The sequence below is a fragment of the Pseudophryne corroboree genome, chromosome 11 (genome assembly GCF_028390025.1).
Source record: "Pseudophryne corroboree isolate aPseCor3 chromosome 11, aPseCor3.hap2, whole genome shotgun sequence".
NCBI classification, from domain to species: Eukaryota; Metazoa; Chordata; class Amphibia; order Anura; family Myobatrachidae; genus Pseudophryne; species Pseudophryne corroboree.
In genome coordinates this window covers 212,411,456-212,437,029 of record NC_086454.1, presented here as the reverse complement: position 1 = coordinate 212,437,029, position 25,574 = coordinate 212,411,456, and the positions used below count along the sequence as shown (strand labels likewise).

Here is a 25,574-nt window from a genome sequence, read left to right as displayed (position 1 = left end):
ACAGATTCAGTTGCATTTTCCAGCATGTTTTGTTTGCGCCTTTGCAAATGTCTTACATCGACAAACTTATTTAGTACTATTTTGCAAATAGGGTTACATTGTTGCTAGAGATGAGCGGGTTCGGTTTCTCTGAATCCGAACCCGCCAGAACTTCATGTTTTTTTTCACGGGTCCGAGCGACTCGGATCTTCCCGCCTTGCTCGGTTAACCCGAGCGCGCCCGAACGTCATCATGACGCTGTCGGATTCTCGCGAGGCTCGGATTCTATCGCGAGACTCGGATTCTATATAAGGAGCCGCGCGTCGCCGCCATTTTCACACGTGCATTGAGATTGATAGGGAGAGGACGTGGCTGGCGTCCTCTCCGTTTAGAATAGATTAGAGAGACACTTGATTTACTAATTTTGGGGAGCATTAGGAGTACTCAGTACAGTGCAGAGTTTTGCTGATAGTGACCACCAGTTTTATTTATAATCCGTTCTCTGCCTGAAAAAAGCGATACACAGCACACAGTGACTCAGTCACATACCATATCTGTGTGCACTGCTCAGGCTCAGGCCAGTGTGCTGCATCATCTATTATCTATATATAATATTATATATATCTGTCTGACTGCTCAGCTCACACAGCTTATAATTGTGGGGGAGACTGGGGAGCACTACTGCAGTGCCAGTTATAGGTTATAGCAGGAGCCAGGAGTACATAATATATTATATAGTGAGTGACCACCAGACACACAGTGCAGTTTATTTAATATATCCGTTCTCTGCCTGAAAAAAGCGATACACACAGTGACTCAGTCAGTCACATACCATATCTGTGTGCACTGCTCAGGCTCAGGCCAGTGTGCTGCATCATCTATATATATTATATATCTGTCTGACTGCTCAGCTCACACAGCTTATAATTGTGGGGGAGACTGGGGAGCACTACTGCAGTGCCAGTTATAGGTTATAGCAGGAGCCAGGAGTACATAATATTATATTAAAATTAAACAGTGCACACTTTTGCTGCCAGTGTGACTAGTGACCAGTGACCTGACCACCAGTATATATAATATTAGTAGTATACTATCTCTTTATCAACCAGTCTATATTAGCAGCAGACACAGTACAGTGCGGTAGTTCACGGCTGTGGCTACCTCTGTGTCGGCACTCGGCAGCCCGTCCATAATTGTATATACCACCTAACCGTGGTTTTTTTTTCTTTCTTTATACATACATACTAGTTACGAGTATACTATCTCTTTATCAACCAGTCTATATTAGCAGCAGACACAGTACAGTGCGGTAGTTCACGGCTGTGGCTACCTCTGTGTCGGCACTCGGCAGCCCGTCCATAATTGTATATACCACCTAACCGTGGTTTTTTTTTCTTTCTTTATACATACATACTAGTTACGAGTATACTATCTCTTTATCAACCAGTCTATATATTAGCAGCAGACACAGTACAGTGCGGTAGTTCACGGCTGTGGCTACCTCTGTGTCGGCACTCGGCAGCCCGTCCATAATTGTATATACCACCTAACCGTGGTTTTTTTTTCTTTCTTTATACATACATACTAGTTACGAGTATACTATCTCTTTATCAACCAGTCTATATATTAGCAGCAGACACAGTACAGTGCGGTAGTTCACGGCTGTGGCTACCTCTGTGTCGGCACTCGGCAGCCCGTCCATAATTGTATATACCACCTAACCGTGGTTTTTTTTTCTTTCTTTATACATACATACTAGTTACGAGTATACTATCTCTTTATCAACCAGTCTATATATTAGCAGCAGACACAGTACAGTGCGGTAGTTCACGGCTGTGGCTACCTCTGTGTCGGCACTCGGCAGCCCGTCCATAATTGTATATACCACCTAACCGTGGTTTTTTTTTCTTTCTTTATACATACATACTAGTTACGAGTATACTATCTCTTTATCAACCAGTCTATATATTAGCAGCAGACACAGTACAGTGCGGTAGTTCACGGCTGTGGCTACCTCTGTGTCGGCACTCGGCAGCCCGTCCATAATTGTATATACCACCTAACCGTGGTTTTTTTTTCTTTCTTTATACATACATACTAGTTACGAGTATACTATCTCTTTATCAACCAGTCTATATATTAGCAGCAGACACAGTACAGTGCGGTAGTTCACGGCTGTGGCTACCTCTGTGTCGGCACTCGGCAGCCCGTCCATAATTGTATATACCACCTAACCGTGGTTTTTTTTTCTTTCTTTATACATACATACTAGTTACGAGTATACTATCTCTTTATCAACCAGTCTATATTAGCAGCAGACACAGTACAGTGCGGTAGTTCACGGCTGTGGCTACCTCTGTGTCGGCACTCGGCAGCCCGTCCATAATTGTATATACCACCTAACCGTGTTTTTTTTTTCTTTCTTTATACATACATACTAGTTACGAGTATACTATCTCTTTATCAACCAGTCTATATATTAGCAGCAGACACAGTACAGTGCGGTAGTTCACGGCTGTGGCTACCTCTGTGTCGGCACTCGGCAGCCCGTCCATAATTGTATATACCACCTAACCGTGTTTTTTTTTCTTTCTTTATACATACATACTAGTTACGAGTATACTATCTCTTTATCAACCAGTCTATATATTAGCAGCAGACACAGTACAGTGCGGTAGTTCACGGCTGTGGCTACCTCTGTGTCGGCACTCGGCAGCCCGTCCATAATTGTATACTAGTATCCAATCCATCCATCTCCATTGTTTACCTGAGGTGCCTTTTAGTTGTGCCTATTAAAATATGGAGAACAAAAATGTTGAGGTTCCAAAATTAGGGAAAGATCAAGATCCACTTCCACCTCGTGCTGAAGCTGCTGCCACTAGTCATGGCCGAGACGATGAAATGCCAGCAACGTCGTCTGCCAAGGCCGATGCCCAATGTCATAGTACAGAGCATGTCAAATCCAAAACACCAAATATCAGTAAAAAAAGGACTCCAAAACCTAAAATAAAATTGTCGGAGGAGAAGCGTAAACTTGCCAATATTCCATTTACCACACGGAGTGGCAAGGAACGGCTGAGGCCCTGGCCTATGTTCATGGCTAGTGGTTCAGCTTCACATGAGGATGGAAGCACTCAGCCTCTCGCTAGAAAAATGAAAAGACTCAAGCTGGCAAAAGCAGCACAGCAAAGAACTGTGCATTCTTCGAAATCCCAAATCCACAAGGAGAGTCCAATTGTGTCGGTTGCGATGCCTGACCTTCCCAACACTGGACGTGAAGAGCATGCGCCTTCCACCATTTGCACGCCCCCTGCAAGTGCTGGAAGGAGCACCCGCAGTCCAGTTCCTGATAGTCAGATTGAAGATGTCAGTGTTGAAGTACACCAGGATGAGGAGGATATGGGTGTTGCTGGCGCTGGGGAGGAAATTGACCAGGAGGATTCTGATGGTGAGGTGGTTTGTTTAAGTCAGGCACCCGGGGAGACACCTGTTGTCCGTGGGAGGAATATGGCCGTTGACATGCCAGGTGAAAATACCAAAAAAATCAGCTCTTCGGTGTGGAGGTATTTCACCAGAAATGCGGACAACAGGTGTCAAGCCGTGTGTTCCCTTTGTCAAGCTGTAATAAGTAGGGGTAAGGACGTTAACCACCTCGGAACATCCTCCTTTATACGTCACCTGCAGCGCATTCATAATAAGTCAGTGACAAGTTCAAAAACTTTGGGTGACAGCGGAAGCAGTCCACTGACCAGTAAATCCCTTCCTCTTGTAACCAAGCTCACGCAAACCACCCCACCAACTCCCTCAGTGTCAATTTCCTCCTTCCCCAGGAATGCCAATAGTCCTGCAGGCCATGTCACTGGCAATTCTGACGAGTCCTCTCCTGCCTGGGATTCCTCCGATGCATCCTTGCGTGTAACGCCTACTGCTGCTGGCGCTGCTGTTGTTGCCGCTGGGAGTCGATGGTCATCCCAGAGGGGAAGTCGTAAGCCCACTTGTACTACTTCCAGTAAGCAATTGACTGTTCAACAGTCCTTTGCGAGGAAGATGAAATATCACAGCAGTCATCCTACTGCAAAGCGGATAACTGAGTCCTTGACAACTATGTTGGTGTTAGACGTGCGTCCGGTATCCGCCGTTAGTTCACAGGGAACTAGACAATTTATTGAGGCAGTGTGCCCCCGTTACCAAATACCATCTAGGTTCCACTTCTCTAGGCAGGCGATACCGAGAATGTACACGGACGTCAGAAAAAGACTCACCAGTGTCCTAAAAAATGCAGTTGTACCCAATGTCCACTTAACCACGGACATGTGGACAAGTGGAGCAGGGCAGGGTCAGGACTATATGACTGTGACAGCCCACTGGGTAGATGTATGGACTCCCGCCGCAAGAACAGCAGCGGCGGCACCAGTAGCAGCATCTCGCAAACGCCAACTCTTTCCTAGGCAGGCTACGCTTTGTATCACCGCTTTCCAGAATACGCACACAGCTGAAAACCTCTTACGGCAACTGAGGAAGATCATCGCGGAATGTCTTACCCCAATTGGACTCTCCTGTGGATTTGTGGCATCGGACAACGCCAGCAATATTGTGTGTGCATTAAATATGGGCAAATTCCAGCACGTCCCATGTTTTGCACATACCTTGAATTTGGTGGTGCAGAATTTTTTAAAAAACGATAGGGGCGTGCAAGAGATGCTGTCGGTGGCCAGAAAAATTGCGGGACACTTTCGGCGTACAGGCACCACGTACAGAAGACTGGAGCACCACCAAAAACTACTGAACCTGCCCTGCCATCATCTGAAGCAAGAAGTGGTAACGAGGTGGAATTCAACCCTCTATATGCTTCAGAGGTTGGAGGAGCAGCAAAAGGCCATTCAAGCCTATACAATTGAGCACGATATAGTAGGTGGAATGCACCTGTCTCAAGTGCAGTGGAGAATGATTTCAACGTTGTGCAAGGTTCTGATGCCCTTTGAACTTGCCACACGTGAAGTCAGTTCAGACACTGCCAGCCTGAGTCAGGTCATTCCCCTCATCAGGCTTTTGCAGAAGAAGCTGGAGGCATTGAAGAAGGAGCTAAAAGGGAGCGATTCCGCTAGGCATGTGGGACTTGTGGATGCAGCCCTTAATTCGCTTAACAAGGATTCACGGGTGGTCAATCTGTTGAAATCAGAGCACTACATTTTGGCCACCGTGCTCGATCCTAGATTTAAAGCCTACCTTGGATCTCTCTTTCCGGCAGACACAGGTCTGCTGGGGTTGAAAGACCTGCTGGTGACAAAATTGTCAAGTCAAGCGGAACGCGACCTGTCAACATCTCCTCCTTCACATTCTCCCGCAACTGGGGGTGCGAGGAAAAGGCTCAGAATTCCGAGCCCACCCGCTGGCGGTGATGCAGGGCAGTCTGGAGCGACTGCTGATGCTGACATCTGGTCCGGACTGAAGGACCTGACAACGATTACGGACATGTCGTCTACTGTCACTGCATATGATTCTCTCAACATTGATAGAATGGTGGAGGATTATATGAGTGACCGCATCCAAGTAGGCACGTCACACAGTCCGTACTTATACTGGCAGGAAAAAGAGGCAATTTGGAGGCCCTTGCACAAACTGGCTTTATTCTACCTAAGTTGCCCTCCCACAAGTGTGTACTCCGAAAGAGTGTTTAGTGCCGCCGCTCACCTTGTCAGCAATCGGCGTACGAGGTTACATCCAGAAAATGTGGAGAAGATGATGTTCATTAAAATGAATTATAATCAATTCCTCCGCGGAGACATTGATCAGCAGCAATTGCCTCCACAAAGTACACAGGGAGCTGAGATGGTGGATTCCAGTGGGGACGAATTGATAATCTGTGAGGAGGGGGATGTACACGGTGATATATCGGAGGGTGAAGATGAGGTGGACATCTTGCCTCTGTAGAGCCAGTTTGTGCAAGGAGAGATTAATTGCTTCTTTTTTGGGGGGGGTCCAAACCAACCCGTCATATCAGTCACAGTCGTGTGGCAGACCCTGTCACTGAAATGATGGGTTGGTTAAAGTGTGCATGTCCTGTTTTGTTTATACAACATAAGGGTGGGTGGGAGGGCCCAAGGACAATTCCATCTTGCACCTCTTTTTTCTTTTCTTTTTCTTTGCATCATGTGCTGATTGGGGAGGGTTTTTTGGAAGGGACATCCTGCGTGACACTGCAGTGCCACTCCTAGATGGGCCCGGTGTTTGTGTATGCCACTAGGGTCGCTAATCTTACTCACACAGTCAGCTACCTCATTGCGCCTCTTTTTTTCTTTGCGTCATGTGCTGTTTGGGGAGGGTTTTTTGGAAGGGCCATCCTGCGTGACACTGCAGTGCCACTCCTAGATGGGCCCGGTGTTTGTGTCGGCCACTAGGGTCGCTAATCTTACTCACACAGCTACCTCATTGCGCCTCTTTTTTTCTTTGCGTCATGTGCTGTTTGGGGAGGGTTTTTTGGAAGGGACATCCTGCGTGACACTGCAGTGCCACTCCTAGATGGGCCCGGTGTTTGTGTCGGCCACTAGGGTCGCTAATCTTACTCACACAGCTACCTCATTGCGCCTCTTTTTTTCTTTGCGTCATGTGCTGTTTGGGGAGGGTTTTTTGGAAGGGACATCCTGCGTGACACTGCAGTGCCACTCCTAGATGGGCCCGGTGTTTGTGTCGGCCACTAGGGTCGCTTATCTTACTCACACAGCGACCTCGGTGCAAATTTTAGGACTAAAAATAATATTGTGAGGTGTGAGGTATTCAGAATAGACTGAAAATGAGTGTAAATTATGGTTTTTGAGGTTAATAATACTTTGGGATCAAAATGACCCCCAAATTCTATGATTTAAGCTGTTTTTTAGTGTTTTTTGAAAAAAACACCCGAATCCAAAACACACCCGAATCCGACAAGAAAAATTCGGTGAGGTTTTGCCAAAACGCGTTCGAACCCAAAACACGGCCGCGGAACCGAACCCAAAACCAAAACACAAAACCCGAAAAATTTCAGGCGCTCATTTCTAATTGTTGCAACATTGTGTTCCCTAATTGCTTGATTTTTTAAATGCAACAATTGATAAAGACACCTGATAATTGCTCTGTGGAGTGTTATTTTGTGTCTACTTCTTATCTACATTTAATTCCCTACCTCTAATCAAGGCATTTTTAAATGCTGGGGGCTGCCAGGACGTGAGGCCTACCTAGACTTTAGATCGGAATTTGAATGTACTTGTGAACTAACTTAATTTCCTACTTCTAAATTAATTCCTAAATTCACTACTTACATTAATCCTGTAGTTGGGCATTTTGAGCCTTCAATTGTGGGTATTGTTTTGTGTCCAGACCAGCAGCTGGTTGTGTGCATTTGCTGGAAAGGCATCGAAGACCTCCGATATGCTGCATCTCCTGATGTGTGTCTCCCTCAAGTGGCTGTCAGCAAATGCATGCTAGACACCCCATTCCAAGCTGATTGTGACATCACGGAACATGCATCATAGAACAGGCATGCTAGAATATGGGTCTTCAACCTGCGACCCTCCAGCTGCTGTGGAACTACATATACCAGCATGCCCTGCCTCAGTTTTAGCATACCTTAATAGCAAAACTGTGGCAGGGCATGCTGGGATGTGTAGTTTCACAGCAGCTGGAGGGCCACAGGATGAAGACCCATGTGCTAGAGCCAAGCCGCAGGTACATTGAATGCTAGCAAGCTGAATGTTTAAATCCTTTTTGTTCCGCAGCATTCCAATGCGGAAGATTCCATGGAACCAGAGATTATTCCATTGAGAAGGACATGCTGCCTGGATGACTGCACTGTGCAAATTAAATCACGGAGCCAGTTGGCTTGTGGGTGGCTCTGGTGACTGGGTGGTTGGGTGGGCGGTGTGTCAGAGGTGGAGCACATGCAAATGAATGTGTATCATCCTGCTAGTGAGAGTGAAAACTCATGCAGGAGTGTGCCTGCTTGTCAGTGGGTTATGCACCTTGCCAGGCGTCAAATCTACATGGAGCAGCTGGAGGGGACAAGAGCAGGTTTGCAAAATATAGATAGAAGAGCATATATGCTGGCGCATTCTCCATGATTGTGTCAGCTTATGTTTTGGTGCACTGCACTTTCCTCCACTAAGTTTTAGCCATTTTGGTTAAACGCAAGTGTAGTTGCTTCTCGCCCTTTTGGCTGTGATCTTGTATCGTGGTTGAAGAGTCTGCTGGAGGGATTGTTTTCTTCATTGACGAGAGACTGAAGATATTACAGGATGGAAGGCTTGGGAACACTATCTGTTTTTCAGTTGTGGAAGAGTTGAAAGACAGCTTTTCCTTGCCAATATCTCTCTTTTGCAAAGAGCTACGCATTGGAAAATTCAGGGCTATACCGTGTAGATGAAGCACTAACAGGAGGCTTTAAAATTTTCATTCTAGTTTCCTTCGTTTGGGAGAAAAATGCAAAGGTACAAGACAGCTTTTCCTTGCCAATATCTCTCTTTTGCAAAGAGCTGCACATTGGAAAATTCAGGGCTATGCCGTGTAGATGATGGCCTAACAGGAGGCTTTAAAATTTTCTTTCTAGTGTCCTTCGTTTGGGAGAAAAATGCAAAGGTACAAGACAGCTTTTCCTTGCCAATATCTCTCTTTTGCAAAGAGCTACGCATTGGAAAATTCAGGGCTATGCCGTGTAGCTGATGGCCTATCAGGAGGCTTTAAAATTTTCTTTCTAGTGTCCTTCGTTTGGGAGAAAAATGCAAAGGTACAAGACAGCTTTTCCTTGCCAATATCTTTCTTTTGCAAAGAGCTACGCATTGGAAAATTCAGGGCTATACCATGTAGATGAAGCACTAACAGGAGGCTTTAAAATTTTCATTCTAGTGTCCTTCGTTTGGGAGAAAAATGCAAAGGTAGCTTGTGCCATCGCCACTCTGCTCCTTGTGCCGCCTTGGCGGTTTACATGAGCCACTGCGGTGACGTTGTCTGACTGGATCAGAACCGGTTGGTCGCAAAGTAAGGTCTCCGCTTGACGTAGGGCATTGTATATGGCCCCTAGTTTCAGGATGTTGATGTGAAGACAAGTCTCTTGACTTGACCAAAGACCTTGGAAATTTCTTCCCTGTGTGACTGCTCCCCAACCTTGGAGGCTTGCATCTGTGGTCACCAGGATCCAGTCCTGAATGCCGAATCTGCGTCACTCGAGAAGGTGAGCACTCTGCAGCCACCACAGGAGTGATACCCTGACCCTGGGGGACAGGGTGATCAACCAATGCATCTGTAAATGTGACCCAGACCACTTGTCCAGTAGGTCCCATTGGAAAGTCCTCGCAAGGAACCTGCCGAATGGAATGGCTTTGTATGATGCCACCATCTTTCCCAGGACTCGAGTGCAGTGATGCACTGACACAAGTTTTGGTTTCAATAGGTTCCTGACAAGAGTCATGAGTTCCTGGGCCTTTTCTATCGGGAGATAAACCCTCTTCTGGTCTGTGTCCAGAATCATGCCCAAGAAAGACAGACGAGTCGTAGGAACCAACTGCGACTTTGGGATATTGAAAATCCAGCCGTGTTGCTGTAACACTTTCAGTGAAAGTGATACGCTGTTCAGCAACTGCTCTCTTGATCTCGCTTTTATGAGATCGCTCAAGTACGGGATAATTGTGACACATTGCTTGCGCAGGAGAACCATCATTTCCACCATTACCTTGGTGAAAATTCTCTGGGCAGTGGAGAGACCAAACAGCAACGTCTGAAATTGGCAATGACAGTCCTGTACCGCAAATCTGAGGTACGACTGATGAGATGGATAAATTTGGACATGAAGGTATGCATCCTGTACACAAATGCGGACAACAGGTGTCAAGCCGTGTGTTGCCTTTGTCAAGCTGTAATAAGTAGGGGTAAGGACGTTAACCACCTCAGAACATCCTCCCTTATACGTCACCTGCAGCGCATTAATCATAAGTCAGTGACAAGTTCAAAAACTTTGGATGACAGCGGAAGCAGTCCACTGACCACTAAATCCCTTCCTCTTGTAACCAAGCTCCTGCAAACCACACCACCAACTCCCTCAGTGTCAATTTCCTTCTTAGACAGGAGAGCCAATAGTCCTGCAGGCCATGTCACTGGCAAGTCTGACGAGTCCTCTCCTGCCTGGGATTCCTCCGATGCATCCTTGAGTGTAACGCCTACTGCTGCTGGCGCTGCTGTTGTTGCTGCTGGGAGTCAATCGTCATCCCAGAGGGGAAGTCGGAAGACCACTTGTACTACTTCCAGTAGGCAATTGACTGTCCAACAGTCCTTTGCGAGGAAGATGAAATATCACAGCAGTCATCCTGCTGCAAAGCGGATAACTCAGGTCTTGTCAGCCTGGGTGGTGAGAAACGTGGTTCCGGTATCCATCGTTAATTCAGAGGCAACTAGAGACTTGATTGAGGTACTGTGTCCCCGGTACCAAATGCCATCTAGGTTCCATTTCTCTAGGCAGGCGATACCGAAAATGTACACAGACCTCAGAAAAAGAGTCACCAGTGTCCTAAAAAATGCAGTTGTACCCAATGTCCACTAGTCCACATGTCCGTGGTTAAGTGGAGCAGGGCAGACTCAGGACTATATGACTGTGACAGCCCACTGGGTAGATGTATTGCCTCCCGCAGCAAGAACAGCAGCGGCGGCACCAGTAGCAGCATCTCGCAAATGCCAACTCGTTCCTAGGCAGGCTACGCTTTGTATCACCGCTTTCCATAAGAGGCACACAGCTGACAACCTCTTACGGAAACTGAGGAACATCATCGCAGAATGGCTTACCCCAATTTGACTCTCCTGGGGATTTGTGACATCAGACAACGCCACCAATATTGTGCGTGCATTACATCTGGGCAAATTCCAGCACGTCCCATGTTTTGCACATACATTGAATTTGGTGGTGCAGAATTATTTAAAAAACGACAGGGGCGTGCAAGAGATGCTGTCGGTGGCCCGAAGAATTGCGGGCCACTTTCTGCATTCAGCCACCGCGTGCCGAAGACTGGAGCACCACCAAACATTCCTGAACCTGCCCTGCCATCCTCTGAAGCAAGAGGTGGTAACGAGGTGGAATTCAACCCTCTATATGCTTCAGAGGATGGAGGAGCAGCAAAAGGCCATTCAAGCCTATACATCTACCCACGATATAGGCAAAGGAGGGGGAATGCACCTGACTCAAGCGCAGTGGAGAATGATTTCAACGTTGTGCAAGGTTCTGCAATCCTTTGAACTTGCCACACGTGAAGTCAGTTCAGACACTGCCAGCCTGAGTCAGGTCATTCCCCTCATCAGGCTTTTGCAGAAGAAGCTGGAGACATTGAAGGAGGAGCTAAAACAGAGCGATTCCGCTAGGCATGTGGGACTTGTGGATGGAGCCCTTAATTCGCTTAACCAGGATTCAATCTGTTGAAATCAGAGCAATAAATTTTGGCCACCGTGCTCGATCCTAGATTTAAAACCTACATTGTATCTCTCTTTCCTGCAGACACAAGTCTGCAGAGGTTCAAAGACCTGCTGGTGAGAAAATTGTCAAGTCAAGCGGAACGTGACCCGTCAACAGCTCCTCCTTCACATTCTCCCGCAACTGGGGGTGCAAGGAAAAGGCTAAGAATTCCGAGCCCACCCGCTGGCGGTGATGCAGGGCAGTCTGGAGTGAGTGCTGACATCTGGTCCGGACTGAAGGACCTGGCAACGATTACTGACATGTCGTCTACTGTCACTGCATATGATTCTGTCACCTTTGAAAGAATGGTGGAGGATTATATGAGTGACCGCATCCAGGTAGGCACGTCAGACAGTCCGTATGTATACTGGCAGGAAAAAGAGGCAATTTGGAGGCCCTTGCACAAACTGGCTTTATTCTACCTAAGTTGCCCTCCCTCCAGTGTGTACTCCAAAAGAGTGTTTAGTGCAGCCGCTCACCTTGTCAGCAATCGGCGTACGAGGTTACTTCCAGAAAATGTGGAGAAGATGATGATCATCAAAATGAATTATAATCAATTCCTCCATGGAGACATTCACCAGCAATTGCCTCCAGAAAGTACACAGGGATCTGAGATGGTGGATTCCAGTGGGGACGAATTAATAATCTATGAGGAGGGCGATGTACACAGTGAAAGGGGTGAGGAATCGGAGGATGATGAGGTGGACATCTTGCCTCTGTAGAGCCAGTTTGTGCAAGGAGAGATTGATTGCTTCTTTTTTGGTGGGGGTCCAAACCAACCAGTCATTTCAGTCAGCCGTGTGGCAGACCCTGTTGCTGAAATGATGGGTTCGTCAATGTTTTTCTTTTCAATCTAAGCCCCTGCAGTTTTCTGTAAGAATCTGCTTCGCTATGATGATCAACAAGTCACAAGGGCAAACACTCAGGGCTGGAGGCGTAGATCTTAGGACCAGCTGCTACAAGCATGGCAAAGGTGTCACTATCATTTGTGACACCCAGAGAGGAAGCGAGGGAGATTGTAATGCAGTGCGCGCAGATAATTGGATTTTTCTGCCAGCATATTTTTTTTCTCTGCAACCCACTGCTAAATTGTGCTTCCTAGCTGTTTTTTATAAAATCACTGAATCAAATCTAACTCTGATTACATCAGAGAAGGCCAGGTACCCTACACAATAAGAGGGGGTTTGAAATTTTGACTTGTCTACTTAAATATCACCAAAATCTGATCACAAGGTCAATTACGTCCCTGGGTGGGATTGAACCACCAACCTTTTGGTTAATAGCCGAACACACTAACCGATTGCGCCACAGAGACACTTTGCAAACAGTACATACTGACAAAGGCTAATAAGCATACATCTAGAACGTTTCCTAGAAAAACATTAAAAAATCAATAATCTGGAGAGTTTTTGTAAGATGTTTCTTCCATCAACCAATGAATAAACACATTGGTACTTTCCCATGATGAGTGAGTGCTTCAGGATCTCTTGAACTTACATGTGCAGCAGAGTACTGCAATGGAAGCATGCTGGGCCCATAACCCAGAGGTAGGCAGATTGAAACTATCCTCTGCTATATGCATTTTTTTTTTGTTAATTAAAGTAATCCAAAACTGGGATTGATATTTTGTCTCTTTTATTTTTACTTAAAGTACAATAACTTTTACCATTTTAATTTGTTTTAATAGTATATTGACAGAATTGTTTTCTTTCAAAAATCCACTTCATTTTCTTTACCCTATTATTAAAATGGTAATTGACAAAAACAAACTACATTGTCACCAGAAGAGCAATACAAAATGTACAAGTGATATATTAAAATCATCTTTCCAGCTTGAATTTCAATGATGCATTGGGTCAACGATTTTGTGAGAAACATCTTCACCCTTAAATAAAGATTTTCTTAATTCCTTACCTGTGTGCTAATTAGATATCACCTTGTTTTCACATTAAACAGACTTCCACATGAGAAAGCAGCAAGGATGCAGTGGCGTTAATGTTTCCTGGTGTCAACCTGTATTATTTCAGTAGACATTGAAATGAGGATGCATCTTGCTGCCTTTCCAATGAAGCAAGTTTAATTTAGTAATAGGTGAAAAACCATCCCTACAAAGGTGTTAATCAGAGACTTGGCTTTGTGGACACTTTTCAGAGAACAAATTTGTTAGCATAAAAATAAAGCCAGAAAATGAAGAGCTGTTTAATCACGCAATTTGATTTTTTTGCCAGCATATTTCTTTTTCTCTGCAACCCACTGCTAAATTGTGCTTCCTAGATGTTTTTATAAAATCACTGAATCAAATCTAACTCTGATTACATCAGAGAAGGCCAGGTACCCTACACCATAACAGGGGGTATGAAATTTGACTTGTCTTCTTAAAGATCACCAAAATCTGATAACAAGGTCAATTAGGTCCCTGGGTGGGATTGAACCACCAACCTTTTGGTTAATAGCCGTACATACTAACTGATTGCGCCACAGAGACACTTCGCAAAAGCCCATACTGACAAAGGCTAATAAGCATTCATCTAAAACGTTTCCTAGCAAAACTTTAAAAAGTCAATAAACTGGAGAGTTTTTGTAAGATGTTTCTTCCATCAACCAACGAAGAAACACATTGGTACTTTCCCATGATGAGTGAGTGCTTCAGGATCTCTTGCACTTACATGTGCAGCAGAGTACTGCAATGGAAGCATGCTGGGCCCATAACCCAGAAGTAGGCAGATTGAAACTATCCTCTGCTATATGCATTTTTTTTTGTTAATTAAAGTAATCCAAAACTGGGATTGATATTTTGTCTCTTTTATTTTTACTTAAAGTACAATAACTTTTACCATTTTAATTTGTTTTAATAGTATATTGACAGTATTGTTTTCTTTCAAAAATCCACTTCATTTTCTTTACCCTATTATTAAAATGGTAATTGACAAAAACAAACTACATTGTCACCAGAAGAGCAATACAAAATGTACAAGTGATATATTAAATTCATCTTTCCAGCTTGAATTTCAATGATGCATTGGGTCAACAATTTTGTGAGAAACATCTTCACCCTTAAATAAAGATTTTCTTAATTCCTTACCTGTGTGCTAATTAGATATCACCTTGTTTTCACATTAAACAGACTTCCACATGAGAAAGCAGCAAGGATGCAGTGGCGTTAATGTTTCCTGGTGTCAACTTGTATTATTTCAGTAGACATTGAAATGAGGATGCATCTTGCTGCCTTTCCAATGAAGCAAGTTTAATTTAGTAATAGGTGAAAAACCATCCTTACAAAGGTGTTAATCAGAGACTTGGCTTTGTGGACACTTTTCAGAGAACAAATTTGTTAGCATAAAAATAAAGCCAGAAAATGAAGAGCTGTTTAATCACTCAATTGGATTTTTCTGCCAGCATATTTTTTTTCTCTGCAACCCACTGCTAAATTGTGCTTCCTAGCTGTTTTTTATAAAATCACTGAATCAAATCTAACTCTGATTACATCAGAGAAGGCCAGGTACCCTACACAATAAGAGTGGGTTTGAAATTTTGACTTGTCTACTTAAATATCACCAAAATCTGATCACAAGGTCAATTACGTCGCTGGGTGGGATTGAACCACCAACCTTTTGGTTAATAGCCGAACACACTAACCGATTGCGCCACAGAGACACTTTGCAAACAGTACATACTGACAAAGGCTAATAAGCATACATCTAGAACGTTTCCTAGAAAAACATAAAAAAATCAATAATCTGGAGAGTTTTTGTAAGATGTTTCTTCCATCAACCAATGAATAAACACATTGGTACTTTCCCATGATGAGTGAGTGCTTCAGGATCTCTTGCACTTACATGTGCAGCAGAGTACTGCAATGGAAGCATGCTGGACCCATAACCCAGAGGTAGGCAGATTGAAACTATCCTTTGCTATATGCATTTTTTTTTTGTTAATTTAAGTAATCAAAACTGGGATTGATATTTTTGCTCTTTTATTTTTACTTAAAGTACAATAACTTTTACCATTTTAATTTGTTTTAATAGTATATTGACAGTATAGTTTTCTTTCAAAAATCCACTTAATTTTCTTTACCCTATTATTAAAATGGTAATTGACAAAAAAAACGACATTGTCACCAGAAGAGCAATACAAAATGTACAAGTGATATATTAAAATCATCTTTCCAGCTTGAATTTCAATGATGCATTGGGGCAACAATTTTGTGAGAAACATCTTCACCCTTAAATAAAGATTTTCGTAATTTCTTACCTGTGTGCTAATTAGATATCACCTTGTTTTCACATTAAACAGACTTCCACATGAGAAAGCAGCAAGGATGCAGTGGCGTTAATGTTTCCTGGTGTCAACCTGTATTATTTCAGTAGACATTGAAATGAGGATGCATCTTGCTGCCTTTCCAATGAAGCAAGTTTAATTTAGTAATAGGTGAAAAACCATCCCTACAAAGGTGTTAATCAGAGACTTGGCTTTGTGGACACTTTTCAGAGAACAAATTTGTTAGCATAAAAATAAAGCCAGAAAATGAAGAGCTGTTTAATCACGCAATTTGATTTTTTTGCCAGCATATTTCTTTTTCTCTGCAACCCACTGCTAAATTGTGCTTCCTAGATGTTTTTATAAAATCACTGAATCAAATCTAACTCTGATTACATCAGAGAAGGCCAGGTACCCTACACCATAACAGGGGGTATGAAATTTGACTTGTCTACTTAAAGATCACCAAAATCTGATAACAAGGTCAATTAGGTCCCTGGGTGGGATTGAACCACCAACCTTTTGGTTAATAGCCGTACATACTAACTGATTGCACCACAGAGACCCTTTTACTTGCCTTACAGAGCAGCTCTGGAGCTGTTACAGTGCCCAGCTGCTGCAAGAAATCAGCTTGAATGCTTAAGCGGCTGGGGCATAGCCAACATGAGCCCCACACCGAAGGAGGGTGGAGGTGTTTAATGCGAACTAGGGGTCATCCAAGCGCCGCAAAAGGCCGCCATGCCCTGCACACCCCTTTTCTCTTTTCATATGCAGACGAGGGTTGAAGCCAACTTTGACCCACTGCTTGGATGACATCACCATATGCAAATCCATCTGCTGCAGGCCTTCCCCCAGGAATGCTTGCACTAGTTGTTGCATTTGGTTTGTTGTTTGGGGGTGCTTCAGTATTAGGCACCCTTTTGCCCTCCCATGTTCATCTGAAAATATGTGTTCTCCCTGCAGTTGTTGTCCCCAGATGAGAGTTCCCTTGTGCTGCCTCAGTTGAATCTCCTTTACTTGACAGAGATGTGCCTGAGCAGCGGCCCTCCCCAGCTCTATCCCAAATCATACTTATTTTGCATAGGAGATACCATGGTCATGAAGATTGTTCTCCCAGGGTGAGGTTCATTCATTGCATTCTGGGTATGCTGACCCCTATGATTTCCCCAAATGTGGGAAACTCGACTGCATTATTTGTGGTAGTGGGGGACTGTGTTTGTGCTTTCCTCTGGTCAGCTCTGGTAAAAGTCAGATTTCTTTGTCTCAGATCTTCCTCTAGCCTTGTTCTTTTTTCTAGAGTTCCCTTGCGCTGCCTCAGTTGGATCTCCTTCACTTGACAGGGGGGTACCCGAGCAGCAACCCTCCCCAGCTCTAGCCCAACTCCTACTTACCTGCCAGGTGAGATACTATGATCATGAAGGTGCTTCTCCCAGGGCAAGGCTCACCCATTGCACTCTGGGTGTGCTGCTCCTGCGATTTCCCCAAATGTGGGAAACTTGACTGCATAATTTGTGTTTCCCCTGGTCGGCTCTCGTATAATTCAGATCTCTTTGTCTCAGGTCTCTCTCCAGCCTAGTTTGCTGTCTGTTTCCACTTCTCTTTTCTTGAGCCGCTCCCTTCTATGCCCTTGCGCACTATCCTGACTTCTCCCGTCTGCTTACTTTGTGCTTTCCAATGCACAATGCAAACTACAGGTAGTACTGCAGGGCCCACACCCTTTTACTTGCCTTACAGAGCAGCTCTGGGGCTGTTACAGTGCCCAGCTGCTGCAAGAAATCAGCTTGAATGCTTCAGGGGCTGGGGCATAGCCAACATGAGCCCCACACCGAAGGAGGGTGGAGGTGTTTAATGCGAACTAGGGGTCATCCAAGCGCCGCAAAAGGCCGCCATGCCCTGCACGCCCCTTTTCTCTTTTCATATGCAGACGAGGGTTGAAGCCAACTTTGACCCACTGCTTGGATGGCATTACCATATGCAAATCAATCTGCTGCAGGCCTTCCCCCAGGAATGCTTGCACTAGTTGTTGCATTTGGTTTGTTGTTTGGGGGTGCTTCAGTATTAGGCAGCCTTCTGCCCTCCCATGTTCATCTGAAAATATGTGTTCTCCCTGCAGTTGTTGTCCCCAGATGAGAGTTCCCTTGTGCTGCCTCAGTTGAATCTCCTTTACTTGACAGAGATGTGCCTGAGCAGCGGCCCTCCCCAGCCCTATCTCAAATCATACTTATTTTGCATAGGAGATACCATGGTCATGAAGATTGTTCTCCCAGGGTGAGGTTCATTCATTGCATTCTGGGTATGCTGACCCCTGTGATTTCCCCAAATGTGGGAAACTCGACTGCATTATTTGTGGTAGTGGGGGACTGTGTTTGTGCTTTCCTCTGGTCAGCTCTGGTAAAAGTCAGATTTCTTTGTCTCAGATCTTCCTCTAACCTTGTTCTTCTTTCGAGAGTTCCCTTGTGCTGCCTCAGTTGGATCTCCTTCACTTGACAGGGGGGTGCACGAGCAGCGACCCTCCCCAGCTCTAGCCCAACTCCTATTTACCTGCCAGGTGAGATACTATGATCAGGAAGGTGCTTCTCCCAGGGCAAGGCTCACCCATTGCACTCTGGGTGTGCTGCTCCTGCGATTTCCCCAAATGTGGGACACTTGACTGCATAATTTGTGTTTTCTCTGGTCGGCTTTCATATAATTCAGATCTCTTTGTCTCAGGTCTTTCTCCAGCCTAGTTTGCTGTCTGTTTCCACTTCTCTTTTCTTGAGCCGCTCCCTTCTATGCAGTTGCGCACTATCCTGACCTCTCCCGTCTGCTTACTTTGTGCCTTCCAACGCACAATGCATACTACAGGTAGTGCTGCAGGGCCCACACCCTTTTACATGCTTTACAGAGCAACTCTGGAGCTGTTACAGTGCCCAGCTGCTGCAAGAAATCATCTTGAATGCTTCAGGGGCTGGGGCATAGCCAACATGAGCCCCACACCGAAGGAGGGGTCATCCAAGCGCCACAAAAGGACACCATGCCCTGCACATCCCTTTTTTCTTTTCATATGCAGACGAGGGTTGAAGCCAACTTTGACCCACTGCTTGGATGACATCACCATATGCAAATCCATCTGCTGCAGGCCTTCCCCCAGGAATGCTTGCACTAGTTGTTGCATTTGGTTTGTTGTTTGGGGGTGCTTCAGTATTAGGCAGCCTTCTGCCCTCCCATGTTCATCTGAAAATATGTGTTCTCCCTGCAGTTGTTGTCCCCAGATGAGAGTTCCCTTGTGCTGCCTCAGTTGAATCTCCTTTACTTGACAGAGATGTGCCTGAGCAGCGGCCCTCCCCAGCCCTATCCCAAATCATACTTATTTTGCATAGGAGATACCATGGTCATGAAGATTGTTCTCCCAGGGTGAGGTTCATTCATTGCATTCTGGGTATGCTGACCCCTGTGATTTCCCCAAATGTGGGAAACTCGACTGCATTATTTGTGGTAGTGGGGGACTGTGTTTGTGCTTTCTTCTGGTCAACTCTGGTAAAAATCAGATTTCTTTGTCTCAGATCTTCCTCTAGCCTTGTTCCTCTTTCGAGAGTTCCCTTGTGCTGCCTCAGTTGGATCTCCTTCACTTGACAGGGGGGTACCCGAGCAGCGACCCTCCCCAGCTCTAGCCCAACTCCTACTTACCTGCCAGGTGAGAAACTATGATCATGTAGGTGCTTCTCCCAGGGCAAGGCTCACCCATTGCACTCTGGGTGTGCTGCCCCTGTGATTTCCCCAAATGTGGGAAACTTGACTGCATAATTTGTGTTTCCCCTGGTCGTCTCTCGTATAATTCAGATCTCTTTGTCTCAGGTCTCTCTCCAGCCTAGTTTGCTGTCTGTTTCCACTTCTCTTTTCTTGAGCCGCTCCCTTCTATGCCCTTGCGCACTATCCTGACTTCTCCCGTCTGCTTACTTTGTGCCTTCCAACACACAATGCAAACTACAGGTAGTGCTGCAGGGCCCACACCCTTTTACTTGCCTCACAGAGCAGCTCTGGAGCTGTTACAGTACCCAGCTGCTGCAAGAAATCAGCTTGAATGCTTCAGGGGCTGGGGCATTGCCAACATGAGCCCCACACCGAAGGAGGGTGGAGATGTTTAATGTGAACTAAGGGTCACCCAAGCGCCGCAAAAGGCCGCCATGCCCTGCACGCCCCTTTTCTCTTTTCATATGCAGACGAGGGTTGAAGCCAACTTTGACCCACTGCTTGGATGGCATTACCATATGCAAATCAATCTGCTGCAGGCCTTCCCCCAGGAATGCTTGCACTAGTTGTTGCATTTGGTTTGTTGTTTGGGGGTGCTTCAGTATTATGCAGCCTTCTGCCCTCCCATGTTCATCTGAAAATATGTGTTCTCCCTGCAGTTGTTGTCCCCAGATGAGAGTTCCCTTGTGCTGCCTCAGTTGAATCTCCTTTACTTGACAGAGATGTGCCTGAGCAGCGGCCCTCCCCAGCCCTATCCCAAATCATACTTATTTTGCATAGGAGATACCATGGTCATGAAGATTGTTCTCCCAGGGTGAGGTTCATTCATTGCATTCTGGGTATGCTGACCCCTGTGATTTCCCCAAATGTGGGAAACTCGACTGCATTATTTGTGGTAGTGGGGGACTGTGTTTGTGCTTTCTTCTGGTCAACTCTGGTAAAAATCAGATTTCTTTGTCTCAGATCTTCCTCTAGCCTTGTTCTTCTTTCGAGAGTTCCCTTGTGCTGCCTCAGTTGGATCTCCTTCACTTGACAGGGGGGTACCCGAGCAGCGACCCTCCCCAGCTCTAGCCCAACTCCTACTTACCTGCCAGGTGAGATACTATGATCATGTAGGTGCTTCTCCCAGGGCAAGGCTCACCCATTGCACTCTGGGTGTGCTGCCCCTGTGATTTCCCCAAATGTGGGAAACTTGACTGCATAATTTGTGTTTCCCCTGGTCGGCTCTCGTATAATTCAGATCTCTTTGTCTCAGGTCTCTCTCCAGCCTAGTTTGCTGTCTGTTTCCACTTCTCTTTTCTTGAGCCGCTCCCTTCTATGCCCTTGCGCACTATCCTGACTTCTCCCGTCTGCTTACTTTGTGCCTTCCAACACACAATGCAAACTACAGGTAGTGCTGCAGGGCCCACACCCTTTTACTTGCCTCACAGAGCAGCTCTGGAGCTGTTACAGTACCCAGCTGCTGCAAGAAATCAGCTTGAATGCTTCAGGGGCTGGGGCATTGCCAACATGAGCCCCACACCGAAGGAGGGTGGAGATGTTTAATGCGAACTAAGGGTCACCCAAGCGCCGCAAAAGGCCGCCATGCCCTGCACGCCCCTTTTCTCTTTTCATATGCAGACGAGGGTTGAAGCCAACTTTGACCCACTGCTTGGATGGCATTACCATATGCAAATCAATCTGCTGCAGGCCTTCCCCCAGGAATGCTTGCACTAGTTGTTGCATTTGGTTTGTTGTTTGGGGGTGCTTCAGTATTAGGCAGCCTTCTGCCCTCCCATGTTCATCTGAAAATATGTGTTCTCCCTGCAGTTGTTGTCCCCAGATGAGAGTTCCCTTGTGCTGCCTCAGTTGAATCTCCTTTACTTGACAGAGATGTGCCTGAGCAGCGGCCCTCCCCAGCCCTATCCCAAATCATACTTATTTTGCATAGGAGATACCATGGTCATGAAGATTGTTCTCCCAGGGTGAGGTTCATTCATTGCATTCTGGGTATGCTGACCCCTGTGATTTCCCCAAATGTGGGAAACTCGACTGCATTATTTGTGGTAGTGGGGGACTGTGTTTGTGCTTTCCTCTGCTCAGCTCTGGTAAAAGTCAGATTTCTTTGTCTCAGATCTTCCTCTAGCCTTGTTCTTCTTTCGAGAGTTCCCTTGTGCTGCCTCAGTTGGATCTCCTTCACTTGACAGGGGGGTGCCCGAGCAGCGACCCTCCCCAGCTCTAGCCCAACTCCTACTTACCTGCCAGGTGAGATACTATGATCAGGAAGGTGCTTCTCCCAGGGCAAGGCTCACCCATTGCACTCTGGGTGTGCTGCTCCTGCGATTTCCCCAAATGTGGGAAACTTGACTGCATAATTTGTGTTTCCTCTGGTCGGCTCTCGTATAATTCAGATCTCTTTGTCCCAGGTCTTTCTCCAGCCTAGTTTGCTGTCTGTTTCCACTTCTCTTTTCTTGAGCCGCTCCCTTCTATGCCCTTGCGCACTATCCTGACCTCTCCCGTCTGCTTACTTTGTGCCTTCCAATGCACAATGCATACTACAGGTAGTGCTGCAGGGCCCACACCCTTTTACATGCTTTACAGAACAGCTCTGGAGCTGTTACAGTGCCCAGCTGCTGCAAGAAATCATCTTGAATGCTTCAGGGGCTGGGGAATAGCCAACATGAGCCCCACACCGAAGGAGGGTGGAGATGTTTAATGCGAATTAAGGGTCATCCAAGCGCCACAAAAGGACGCCATGTCCTGCACATCCCTTTTTTCTTTTCATATGCAGACGAGGGTTGAAGCCAACTTTGACCCACTGCTTGGATGACATCACCATATGCAAATCCATCTGCTGCAGGCCTTCCCCCAGGAATGCTTGTACTAGTTGTTGCATTTGGTTTGTTGTTTGGGGGTGCTTCAGTATTAGGCAGCCTTCTGCCCTCCCATGTTCATCTGAAAATATGTGTTCTCCCAGCAGTTGTTGTCCCCAGATGAGAGTTCCCTTGTGCTGCCTCAGTTGAATCGCCTTTACTTGACAGAGATGTGCCTGAGCAGCGGCCCTCCCCAGCCCTATCCCAAATCATACTTATTTTGCATAGGAGATATCATGGTCATGAAGATTGTTCTCCCAGGGTGAGGTTCATTCATTGCATTCTGGGTATGATGACCCCTGTGATTTCCCCAAATGTGGGAAACTCGACTGCATTATTTGTGGTAGAGGGGGACTGTGTTTGTGCTTTCCTCTGGTCAGCTCTGGTAAAAGTCAGATTTCTTTGTCTCAGATCTTCCTCTAGCCTTGTTCTTCTTTCGAGAGTTCCCTTGTGCTGCCTCAGTTGGATCTCCTTCACTTGACAGGGGGGTGCCCGAGCAGCGACCCTCCCCAGCTCTAGCTCAACTCCTACTTACCTGCCAGGTGAGAAACTATGATCAGGAAGGTGCTTCGCCCAGGGCAAGGCTCACCCATTGCACTCTGGGTGTGCTGCCCCTGTGATTTCCCCAAATGTGGGAAACTTGACTGCATTATTTGTGGTAGTGGGGGACTGTGTTTGTGCTTTCTTCTGGTCAACTCTGGTAAAAATCAGATTTCTTTGTCTCAGATCTTCCTCTAGCCTTGTTCCTCTTTCGAGAGTTCCCTTGTGCTGCCTCAGTTGGATCTCCTTCACTTGACAGGGGGGTACCCGAGCAGCGACCCTCCCCAGCTCTAGCCCAACTCCTACTTACCTGCCAGGTGAGATACTATGATCATGTAGGTGCTTCTCCCAGGGCAAGGCTCACCCATTGCACTCTGGGTGTGCTGCCCCTGTGATTTCCCCAAATGTGGGAAACTTGACTGCATAATTTGTGTTTCCCCTGGCCGTCTCTCGTATAATTCAGATCTCTTTGTCTCAGGTCTCTCTCCAGCCTAGTTTGCTGTCTGTTTCCACTTCTCTTTTCTTGAGCCGCTCCCTTCTATGCCCTTGCGCACTATCCTGACTTCTCCCGTCTGCTTACTTTGTTCCTTCCAACACACAATGCAAACTACAGGTAGTGCTGCAGGGCCCACACCCTTTTACTTGCCTCACAGAGCAGCTCTGGAGCTGTTACAGTACCCAGCTGCTGCAAGAAATCAGCTTGAATGCTTCAGGGGCTGGGGCATTGCCAACATGAGCCCCACACCGAAGGAGGGTGGGGGTGTTTAATGCGAACTAAGGGTCATCTTGAACTTGAACCGTTTTATATACGTGTTCAAAGATTTAAAATGGGTCTCACCGAACCGTCCGGTTTCGGTACCACAAACATTGTGGAATAGTAACCCCTTCCTTGTTGAAGGAGGGGTACCTTGACTATCACCTGCTGCAAATACAGCTTGTGAATTTGCCTCTATCACAGCCTCCCTGTCCAAGGGAGATGTTGGCAAGGCAGATTTTAGGAAACGGCGAGGGGGAGACGTCTCGAATTCCAGCTTGAATCCCTGAGACACTACTTGTAGAATCCAGGGATCCACCTGTGAGCAAGCCCACTGATTGCTGAAGCACTTGAGACGGGCCCCCACCGCACCTGGCTCCACCAGTGGAGCCCCAGCGTCATGCTGTGGACTTAGCGGAAGCGGGGGAGGACTTTTGTTCCTGGGAACTGGCTGTATATATATATATATATATATGCACACACACTCATGTATATACATGTATACACAAATACACGTATGTACATGTTTATGTATGTATAATACACTGAGTACATTATATTTATGAATTAATTGCTTCCCGATTCTGCAGCAGCATCATCAGCACCATCAGTGTTACTCACAGTCACTTCACACTGACTGCTGCACAACACATCACTTAATTTCCGGGCCGCCCGCCACCTGGTGAAGAGACATGGGAGATGAAGGACCAGCAGTGCCACGTTGAGCGGAAGTATTGTGATTTAGTTACCCACACACTCCTTGTGACACCTGCTCCCCGTCTGCCCTCCCACCCGCCGCCTGCCATCCGGAACCCGCACTGACAAGTAAGTCTCAGCAGAATGTGTCTGCCGGCGGCTCCCAGTCCCCCCTAGAGGAACACTGCCAGTGGTGTGGCAGCCGCGGCACACTAGGACTGAGAGACCGCAGCGGGAGGAAAGCACGGGTGGGCGGGAGGAGAGCATAGGCGGACATCACCACGTCACATTGCAAGGTGACACCAGTCCCCCCAGTGAGGCCGCCGACGAATGCACTCAGCATAGTATTAGCAGCAGGCAGAGGGGGGGCGGGCGCAGCGGTGGTGGGAGGTATGGAAATGAGCTACAGGCTAGGCTCCACCGATCACACACTCAGCGATCACTGTGCCACAGCAAGCGTATCGTGCAGCGGTGCTGGACATTAGGGAGTGCCTGTGCGCACCAGGCACCCCCTGTACGCACGCCTATGCGCTACCACCCCCCATATGCCACACTACATCACTATGCTATAGCCCTCCCATATGCTGCACTTCATAGTTACACTATACCCCCCATACAACATACTACATCACCACAGTACACTACTCACAATAAAATTAAAACATCCCAGTTCCTCATTCTTAATGAGCTCACGTGAGTTCTCTCCCCAACGGAGCTCCAGACCAAGTAACAATGAAGACACCAGCAGCGTGTAGGGGGCAGGCCAGGTCCACTTGTCAGGAGAGAGCAGTCACTGGAGGGTAAGAAGGGGACGGGGCCTAGTCCTACAGACGGGAGAGAGCACAGACAGGAGAGAGCAAGGTACAGGGGTAGAAGGGGACGGCTGATGTGAAGAAGGGGGCGGGGCCTATTCTTGCATCCTTTCAAAATTCGACTTTTTAAAATTCGACATTTGACAAATTCGACTTTTCTGCAATGGTACAAATGCGGCAATTCAACAAAAGTATATTCAATTGAAGTTTGTAAATTCGACAACAGTGCTTTTAAACAGTAAATTCGTCATTTTCAATCCGCCACACTTTGCAGGCGGAATCTAATAAAAAATAATATTTTTTTGGGGTAATAGCATATCTATTTATATTAGAAGGGATTAGGTACTTGGTTTGTCTTTTTTGGAGGCACAAGTATTATTTATATATTTTTTAAAAGATTATTATTATTATTATTATTTTTTTTAAATGGAATGTGAAAAACCCGGAAAAGAAAAATTGCGTGGGGTCCCCCCTCCAAAGCATAACCAGCCTCG

The 25,574-nt window shown here is 46.3% G+C and overlaps 12 non-coding genes and 1 pseudogene across 12 annotated transcripts; all 13 read left to right on the top strand.

The window, feature by feature from the left end:
* Positions 1 to 16,764: 16,764 nt before the first annotated feature.
* Positions 16,765 to 16,928, top strand: LOC134970562 (U1 spliceosomal RNA). The gene has a single exon (XR_010189861.1). It is a non-coding gene; the product is annotated as a U1 spliceosomal RNA (small nuclear RNA).
* Positions 16,929 to 17,080: 152 nt separating this feature from the next.
* Positions 17,081 to 17,243, top strand: LOC134970785 (U1 spliceosomal RNA). Its single transcript, XR_010190045.1, has one exon. It is a non-coding gene; the product is annotated as a U1 spliceosomal RNA (small nuclear RNA).
* Positions 17,244 to 17,914: 671 nt separating this feature from the next.
* LOC134970494 (U1 spliceosomal RNA) lies at positions 17,915 to 18,078 on the top strand. The gene has a single exon (XR_010189806.1). It is a non-coding gene; the product is annotated as a U1 spliceosomal RNA (small nuclear RNA).
* A 152-nt stretch (positions 18,079 to 18,230) lies between these two features.
* Positions 18,231 to 18,393, top strand: LOC134970837 (U1 spliceosomal RNA). Its single transcript, XR_010190086.1, has one exon. It is a non-coding gene; the product is annotated as a U1 spliceosomal RNA (small nuclear RNA).
* Positions 18,394 to 19,039: 646 nt separating this feature from the next.
* On the top strand, positions 19,040 to 19,203 carry LOC134970595 (U1 spliceosomal RNA). Its single transcript, XR_010189889.1, has one exon. It is a non-coding gene; the product is annotated as a U1 spliceosomal RNA (small nuclear RNA).
* A 152-nt stretch (positions 19,204 to 19,355) lies between these two features.
* Positions 19,356 to 19,518, top strand: LOC134970909 (U1 spliceosomal RNA). Its single transcript, XR_010190131.1, has one exon. It is a non-coding gene; the product is annotated as a U1 spliceosomal RNA (small nuclear RNA).
* Positions 19,519 to 20,189: 671 nt separating this feature from the next.
* Positions 20,190 to 20,353, top strand: LOC134970594 (U1 spliceosomal RNA). The gene has a single exon (XR_010189888.1). It is a non-coding gene; the product is annotated as a U1 spliceosomal RNA (small nuclear RNA).
* A 152-nt stretch (positions 20,354 to 20,505) lies between these two features.
* Positions 20,506 to 20,668, top strand: LOC134970896 (U1 spliceosomal RNA). The gene has a single exon (XR_010190121.1). It is a non-coding gene; the product is annotated as a U1 spliceosomal RNA (small nuclear RNA).
* A 671-nt stretch (positions 20,669 to 21,339) lies between these two features.
* On the top strand, positions 21,340 to 21,503 carry LOC134970493 (U1 spliceosomal RNA). The gene has a single exon (XR_010189805.1). It is a non-coding gene; the product is annotated as a U1 spliceosomal RNA (small nuclear RNA).
* Positions 21,504 to 21,655: 152 nt separating this feature from the next.
* On the top strand, positions 21,656 to 21,818 carry LOC134970763 (U1 spliceosomal RNA). The gene has a single exon (XR_010190027.1). It is a non-coding gene; the product is annotated as a U1 spliceosomal RNA (small nuclear RNA).
* Positions 21,819 to 22,489: 671 nt separating this feature from the next.
* LOC134970692 (U1 spliceosomal RNA) lies at positions 22,490 to 22,653 on the top strand. Its single transcript, XR_010189969.1, has one exon. It is a non-coding gene; the product is annotated as a U1 spliceosomal RNA (small nuclear RNA).
* Positions 22,654 to 22,805: 152 nt separating this feature from the next.
* Positions 22,806 to 22,968, top strand: LOC134970710 (U1 spliceosomal RNA). Its single transcript, XR_010189984.1, has one exon. It is a non-coding gene; the product is annotated as a U1 spliceosomal RNA (small nuclear RNA).
* A 152-nt stretch (positions 22,969 to 23,120) lies between these two features.
* Positions 23,121 to 23,262, top strand: LOC134970941 (U1 spliceosomal RNA; annotated as a pseudogene).
* The last annotated feature ends 2,312 nt before the right edge of the window (positions 23,263 to 25,574 follow it).